The sequence below is a fragment of the Berghia stephanieae genome, unplaced genomic scaffold (genome assembly GCF_034508935.2).
Source record: "Berghia stephanieae isolate SIO BIC M18660-M18661 unplaced genomic scaffold, UCSD_Bste_1.3 scaffold1434, whole genome shotgun sequence".
Taxonomy (NCBI): domain Eukaryota; kingdom Metazoa; phylum Mollusca; class Gastropoda; order Nudibranchia; family Aeolidiidae; genus Berghia; species Berghia stephanieae.
In genome coordinates, this window is record NW_027622440.1 from 1 (window position 1) to 8,253 (window position 8,253).

The 8,253-nt window shown below is 60.8% G+C and overlaps 1 pseudogene; it reads right to left on the reverse strand.

The window, feature by feature from the left end:
* Positions 1-5,468: 5,468 nt before the first annotated feature.
* Positions 5,469-7,651, reverse strand: LOC144961110 (small subunit ribosomal RNA; annotated as a pseudogene).
* Between the last annotated feature and the right edge of the window lie 602 nt (positions 7,652-8,253).

Genomic DNA, 8,253 nt, shown 5'->3' on the forward strand with positions numbered 1-8,253 from the left:
GTAAAAGCTTTTCCCCGACTCTGCTGTCCAGAAAGGGGGTGTAAATTTCCCCGTTTCCCCCGGTGGAATGGGAGCGTTGGGGCGCTCTTAACCATTTACCCCTACAAATTTCCGGGTTATATTCTTGGACTTGGGAGGAATGGCGGGGCCCGACCTGCTCGATATAGGAACTGAATTCCCCCCAGTCACCCCTTCCTGAAATTCCATTGAAAAGGGTGGGAGAGACGGCACCCTCTTTAATTGTCACCCCAGTTTGTGACAAGAACCCCTGGGGCTGGCTATGGGGAAAGCCCCCCGAGGACTGTCCGCTTCACCTGCAGGGGTTTTTCACCGTTCGCGCTTTTCTTTACGGGGGTTTGAGGTCTGGAGTGACTCCTTCTTTTTTGGCGGGTACCCCGGAAGGTCCCCCTTTGGCTGTGGGATCGTACACTAGGTGTAGATCATTACAGTCCATCCATGAGCGGAGTTGTCTTCCTGCCTCTTGCAGTCCGGTACCCCCTTCGTGTGGTGGCTATTAAAGTCTCCCAGACAGAGGGAAAGGGATGGCTGACCACCGGTCCCGGGTGGTGTAGTCCAAGTCGCTCTGGGTTTGGTTTGTAAATATTTTTGCAAACACAGTCCACCTATTTTTCCACGGAAATTCGGTTCCCCCCAATTGTGTCCGTTACGCTCTCAATGCCCCTTTAAACCTTCGATGGCTCTTTAGCGTAAACGCAAACCCCCTTTCCTTTGACCCCTCGAAGTGTCCCCCCCGCGTTGGACCACCGATAGCCGGGGGAAACGGGAAATTTCGGGAAATTGCGCGCCTAAATAAAGGTGGGTCTCCTTAAAAGGGGGATATCAACGCAATGAACGGCCAATAGCTTTGATAAAAGCTAAATTTTTCCCCATACTCTGCTCTCGACGTTCAGGAAAATATACCGTCAGTTCGCCACCCCCCGCCGTCGCATTTTCCAATCGGGCAGGCCGCAAATCGATTGATCCCGGGGGACTTTCGCTTTTTTCTCGGCCGTGCCGACGCCCCGGGGCGACACGAACGCGGTATTATTGGCTAGGCGGGGGACCGCTTCGCCATTGAGGGGACGGGTTTTGGGACCGACATAAGGACAATAGTGTGGCGCCCGGGATAGGGCTGCTATTCGGGCACCGGTTTTTGGATCAAATTAGTCAACACCCGTGGCGAGGCAGCTCTGTGGCTCGTTGGCTCGATACCCGGGATGGGTCTCGTGACGGGTCACCTGAATTTTAAACCAATGCCCTCCCCGTGAGTGCCTCAATCCCCCCACCAACTGCAAGGTAAAGATCCACGAGGGGACACTTGGCGAATTCTGCTTCGCATGATAGGACAGCGGCCACAATCGAAGGATCAATCAGCGACGTCCGCTATGAAACGCTTGGGCCGCCACAACCAGTTTCTCCCTGTGGTAACTTTTCTGACGACCTCTCGCTTGAAACTCCCAACGTCGAAAGGATCGATAGGCCACGCTTTCCACGGCCAGTATTCGTACTGAAAATCCTGGTCGAGCAGGCAATTGCCCTTTTTGCTCATCTCGAGGTTTCCCGTCTCGCTGAGCCCCGCCTTGGGACACCTTCGCTGCGGCTATAGAAGAAAAAATGTACCGCCGCCAGTCCAAACACCCCGTCCGAGCTGTCCCTCCCGCAGGGTCGGCTGTCTCCGCCGTCGTGACCGCTTCGGGGAGTCGGTGGACACCCCGAGCCCGACTCGACGGCGGGCTTGGATCGTCTGAAACCTCGTACGTCGGGCCTCCTACCTGCAAGAAGGCGGCCGAGTCCCCACATAACACCGTCGGGTAAGTGAGGTCCCCGCGGGGGGTTAGTCGGAATTTTCCCACAGTCGCGCTGCCCGAAGACGCTACGCCTATGCAACAACCCCCCATACGCTCCTCCACAGAGTCGGACTAAGTCAAGCTCGCCGTCTTCTTTTCCTTCCCCGCCTGATTTCACCAAGCCCTGTCCCATGTCTGTGATTTCGCCGGGGCCGTAGATAGGACACAGTGGGAATCTCGTTAATATCATTATCCGTGTTCGGCGCGTCGGTCTAATTAGACGACGAGGCCTTTGGCTACCTTAATAGAGTCATAGTACTCCCGCCGTTTTACCCCGCGCTTATGCTAACTCTTCACTTTGACATTCTTACACTGGCAGAAATCACGGACGTCCCCGTAAACCACCTTTTCAGGCTGTCGAGACGCTCTGTTTAATTAGACAGTCGGATTCCCCCCTGTCCGTGAAAAGTTCTGAGACAGCGTGAGTCGGGAGGTCGCCCGTCAGGTTGTCCCCCGCGCGAGCCAACGCGCCCCGCGAAGGGGCGTCAGCCGAGCGAGGCCGCTCGCCCGGGTCCCCCACGGGTTTCCGCGCACCGTCTCTCCCCCTCGGAGTGTCCCCATCAGGGTGCGTGCGGTTCTGCCCGCTTCCTCCCCTAGCCCCGACCGTCCCCGCCCTCAGAGCCAATCCTTACCCCGGAAGTTACGATCCATTTGCCGACTACCCTAACCTACATTACTCGGACCAAGGCTGCTAACCTAGGAGCCCTGCTGCGACCAATGTAGTACGGCCGGGCAGCGAGATTGACGTGCCCTCGACGGGGGTTTCACGGACCGCCGGTGAGCGCTCCGACGCAAGCCATTTCTTACGGCGACGCTTTTCGGCCTGGCAGCCCTTTCTTCTCCGGTCGAGACCCCTATTCCCATGGCGAACCAGAACCTTAAAAAGAGAACGACGCTCATCCCCCCGGTGCCCACGGCATCGTTTCCCCGGTTTCTGTCGCGTCGCCGCGGCGTCCCCCCACGCCGGGAACGTAGTTCGCGACAGAGGGGGGGCCGTTCTCAGCCGCCCCGGTTCCGAGCGGAACCTTAACTGATTCCCATTCGGCGTCGCAGGTAGAGCTGGACATCCAGGCGCGCGCCCGTTCGGCCGCCCGCCCGGCGCGTGTTTACGTACCCGCTTCAGCAAGGGAGCTAACCCGCCCCTTAGACCGAACTCACCGCCGTACATGCACTGACCCCCCGCGGAACCATTCCCCACTCGGCCTTGAAAAGTACTCTCCGTTCAATATTTGCTACTCACCACCAAGATCTTCACCCGCTTGCGGCTCCGAACGGGATTCGCTCCCATGACTTTCTACCACCGCGGCGCACCTCCTACTCGGCCCCGGCCTGCCCGGGAGGGGAGTCGCACCCCACCCTCCCGCAGGCGGGGCGGCCCGGTGTGGGTCCGACGCTCAGCGCATCCATTTTCAGGGCGGTCGTTCGGGCAGGTGAGTTGTTACACACTCCTTGGCGGATTCCAAGTCGTACATCATAGTCCGTGGCCACCGCCCTAGCTGCAGTACCGACCCACACGCTTTTTAGCTTTCCCGTGAGCGTCCTGCGTTGGGCCGCGCAACGCGGGCGTTCGGTTCATCCGAGCGCCAGTTCTGCTTACCAAAATGGCCCACTCGGCACCCGTGATACTAGGCCAGGCCCCGTGCAGCGGGTCGGCGCCTCACCCGTTGAAAGTTTGAGCGAGGACGAGGGCGTTGTTCTGCCCCCGAGCCCTCCAACGCATTCGCGTTTCACCGAGTGAAAATCGTTCCGTCGGCAACCGGCTATCCTGGAGGGAAACTTCGGAGGGAACCAGCTACTAGATTGTTCGATTGTCTTTCGCCCCCCCTACGCCCAAGTCGGCGGTCGATTTGCACGTCAAGAGTCGCTTCGAGCCTTCACCAGAGTTTCCCCCGGCTTCGCTCTGCCAGGCGTAGACACCATCTTCGGTCCCGACGCCTGCACTCATGCTCCGACAGGCCGTCAACGCGGCGACGCCGGGCCGGCGGTGCGTCTCTCGGGACTCGTGAGTCGCCCGAGAGATCCCGCCCTCGGCCCAGCAGGCCTCTCGCTTTCATATCGCCGTGGGTTTAGTGGAAACCCTGCGGCTCGCACGAGTCGTCGGCTCCTTGGTCCGTGATTCAAGACGGGTCGGGCAGGTACCGGAATAACGCTGCGCACCTTCGACGACCCGAGCCGCACGCCCGGGAGGCCCGAAACGCCCCCGGGGCGAACCGCCGCCGTTTGTCACGCGTGTCGACACGGCACCCGACTACGACCGCTCTCCGTGCCAACCTCGCGCCCCCCCGATCCCGCAGGCCGACGACCCGCGTAGGGCGCGCGGACGTAGACGGTGCCCGGTGCCTGGGGCAGCGAGACCCGCCCGTGGTAGGGGCACGCGCCCGACGCAGCCCCCGAAACTCGGCAGGCGCCCCTCCTCCGGGTCGCCTCCGCGTGTGCACGGGCTACCCACCCCCACTGGCGGGACACGTCGCCCGGCTCAGCCAGTTTACCCTTGTCGTTTCACCGCTTTGCACCCTCTCTTCAGAGTTCTTTTTCAACTTTCCCATCACAGTACTTGTCGCTATCGGACACGGCGCAGGTACTTACCTTAGGTGGAGTTTTTTAACCACCCTCTCGGGCTGCACTGCCAAGCAACCCGACTCGGGGTCGAGGTCGGCGGAGGGAGCGCGCCGGCATAGGGCCTGGCAACCCCGCTCTGGGCAAGCCCGCTCGAGAAGACTCGCGCGGCGCTCCCCGATCCCGCTCGAACACCGACCCGAACGCTACAGCTACCCCGCGGGGCACGGGCCCAGGGGGTTTCAGCGCGGGGCTGCTTCCCGCTTCACTCGCCGTTTACTGGGGGAGTCCCCGTTGGTTCTTTTCCTCCGCATACTGAAATGCTTAGTTCGGCGGGTACCCTCTCCGATATGAGGGTCGGCAGATCGCCCCATCCCGTCGGTTCGCCGCGCGTCGTTATACTTACATCCCCGCATACCCCCCACGAAGCCCTCGCTCGCGTGTACATCTAGCAGCCCGAGATTGAGAAGAAGCCAGGGCCGAACGCGTGCTTTGCTTCCCCGTCTTCGTTGCGCGTCTTATCGTCGTCCCCCCGCCCCAATACCCAGAGTCCGGGTTGGGGACGACGTCTCCCAGGTCAGACAGGTAGCCCTCGATCTACGGCCGCCAGTCGGGGCCGAGACCCGACCGGTACGCACGTCGCGCCGCTCAGTCCCCCCCCGAGAATACCGGATTGCGGCGACGTCGTAGTGCCGACCCCATTAACGGACGTGGCCGAGGACTAAGCGCCCACGGCCGGCAATTTCGTTTCAAAAGACGTCGATGTACAATGAGTCAGCTGCAGTTCCACCACGACTCAATACGGATACGGCTGGCCGCACTCTTCATCGACGCGCGAGCCGAGTGATCCCACCGCCAAAGGTGTATTTATTTCTCATCGCTTAAGGGCCAACGACGTACAAAGGGTGGGGGGGGCTAAGCGTTGCGCGCGCGGATACTCGCGGCGCAACGCCGCCGCCCCGTTTTATCAGCCTGGACCGCTCCCCGGCCAGGGAGCAGCCGGCCTCACCGGACAGTGTTTAACCCACACCCGTCGGGCGGGCGGCAGGGGCAAAAACAAATCGGACGTGATCCTTACCGAAGGTTCACCTACGGTAACCCTTGTTACGACTTTATACCCCCTCGGGGCAGTCGCAGTTCGGGCGACATCGCGACGACTGCGATTTCGAGCCGAAGCTCCGTCTCGCCGGCCACTCCGGGGCCCTGGCTTGCGCCGTCCACGAAGGTAGCGACGGGCGGTGTGTACAAAAGGGCAGTGACGTAGTCGGCACGGGAAGCAGACCCGTGGACTAGGTGGCATTCCGAGTTCACGGCCCAACTCGCAGGAAGACCGACCCCGGACATGAAGACTCCTACGCTCACGGTCTACAAAACCGCGCCGGCTGGCGCCATCCCACTTAGCACCGTGCAGCCCAGGTACGTCTAAGGCACAATCACAGACCATGTTATGGGCACCAATCTCGTACGCACTCTCGAGGTCAAACCCTGCAGTACGCGGGCCTGCGCGACGCGGTCCTGGGCACCGCCTCTCCAAGAGTTGGGAAGACGCGACGGCCCACCCGAGAGGCCCGAACGCCCGACCCAACCGCGGGACGGACACCACTTGACGCCGTTTGTTATCCGCCCGGCAGAGTCTCGCCCGTATCGGAATGAACCAGACGGATCGCTCCACGGGCTAGCAACGGCCATGCACCACCACCCACCGAATCATGAAAGAGCCTCAGACTGTCAAACCACGCTGGTGTCCTGACCTGGTTAAGCTTTCCCCGTGTTTGAGTCAAATTGAGCCGCAGGCTCCACTCCTGGTGTGCCCTTCCGTCAATTCCGTTAAGTTTCAGCCTTGCGACCGTACACCCCCCCGGAGCCCAGGCACTCGTGATTTTCTCCGGGGGGGGGGGGAGGGGGGGGGGGGGGGGGGGGTGGGGCGGGGGGGGGAGGGGCCCTCGCGAGGCTTCCCACAGGGACTCCCCCGCGTAAACCGGTCGGCATGGTTTACTGTCGGAACTACCGCGGTAACCGATCGCGTTTCGTTTCCACGACTTTCTGTTCAGGACAACGAAGCGCTCTTGGCGTTGCCTCGCTCTTGTTCGTCCCACCGCGATCGTCGGATTCCACCCCTCCCGCGGTAGTGACGCCGCCCCCGCGGCCCGGTCTCTATAGACCTCGCCCACCGCCCCCCCGGAGACCGGTCCCCGTGGTTACATTGCGGGCGGTGTCGTCATCAACATCGTTCCGAGCAAAGCTGTGCGAGCACGACCTGCTTTGAGCACTCCAATTGAGTCAGGGAGAACACGCCCGGACCTAGTGACGGCCCAGATACGCCACGTAACCAAGCCGACACGGCTTAAGACGGAAAGAGAACAAACCGGCAGCGACGGCAAGCGATGCCCCGGCGAGATCCGTCGCGAGGGTCCGTTGCGGCACCGAGGCACCGCTGCTTTTGCTCCATCACCAAAACCACGACGGTGCATAATCGCCCGGTGCAAACGGTCACACCTCGGTTTGTCGCATGCCGTCACCGTCAGAGATCCAACTACCGAGCGTTTTAAAAAACGCAGCAACTACAACATACGCCATCGAGAGCTGGAATTAGCCCGCGGCTGCTGGCACCGAAGGCTAAGCCCCTCCGATAGGTCATCAACGGCACGTGTTTTTGGTCTAACGCTCAAGTCCGACCGCTAAGGTCTCGCATGCGAGCCCCCAGCCCCGACATTTATCTCACATACCTCCACCGTGCTGGGAGGTGGTAAGGTTGCGCGCCCTGTGGCCACCCTTAAGCGTTGTAGCCGACTCGCCAGGCCTCCCTCTCCGGTATCGAACCCAGATCCTCCGACAAACCCGAAGCCAACATGTCGGGGGGCTCTTGCCCTGGCCGGTCTAAATTTGATGGGACGGCGAGCAAACGGCCGGAGTGTGGTTCCATCGCCGCTAAACAGGCGGTCGTCACATATACCCAGAGTTCGCCTCAGTCCTGGCGGCGGTTAAACCCACCCGCCGCCGGTCAGATCCCTATAAATGCGCCTCTACTTCCCCCGCGGTAGGTAACACCGTGTAGGAGGAGGACTCGTGTGCACGTATTAGCTCTGGATACCTACAGGTGTCCGGACAAACATCGGCCCACACCCGTGTATTATCGCCGATATTCTGAGGGCAGATTTTCGCGGCTTCCCCTTCTGTGTAGGGTGAGCATAGCCTGCATGGCTTAACCCCTCAAACAAGCATAAGACTCCAGGCAGATCAACCTGGTAGCCGTATCCATTTCCAACCCGGACGGGACTGACGCCGCTGGACAGGAGCTACGGGCGCCGACGACCGAAGCCCAGACGCCGAGACCTCCCCGCGCTCGCTGTCCTTCTCCGACGGCCCTTCTCGACTCTACCGCCAATCAAACGTTCACGCCCTTTACGGCCTTCCTCGCTGCTGGTTTCGACTGCTCCGACCGCCCGGACCACGCTTCGCGATCTCACTACGACGCTAGGTCCTCTACTGAGAGCTAACCTTGGACCGAACTTCCGAACTCTCCGACACCGCTCGACCAGGCGCTGGTGACCGTGTGTACAGAGGCCACCGCGCTCCTTTCGGCTCGCTTGCTTCAATTCAATTTTTTCCGACCGAACGACCGCCTTCCCTATATACGTCCCAAACCCCCTGTAAGTAGCCCTTTTCCACTGCGGACCTACTAAAAAAAAAATTTTTTGTGCAAGATTCAGATTCGACCCCCAGGACGTATGGCAAAACCCGAGCCCGACCTCCGAACAGCCCGAAATTTCTCCCATCGCACTACTCTACGAAGTAGCGGAACGCGTTTACCGCCGCGTAAACGGTCTTCCGAGCGATACAGGGCCCTACT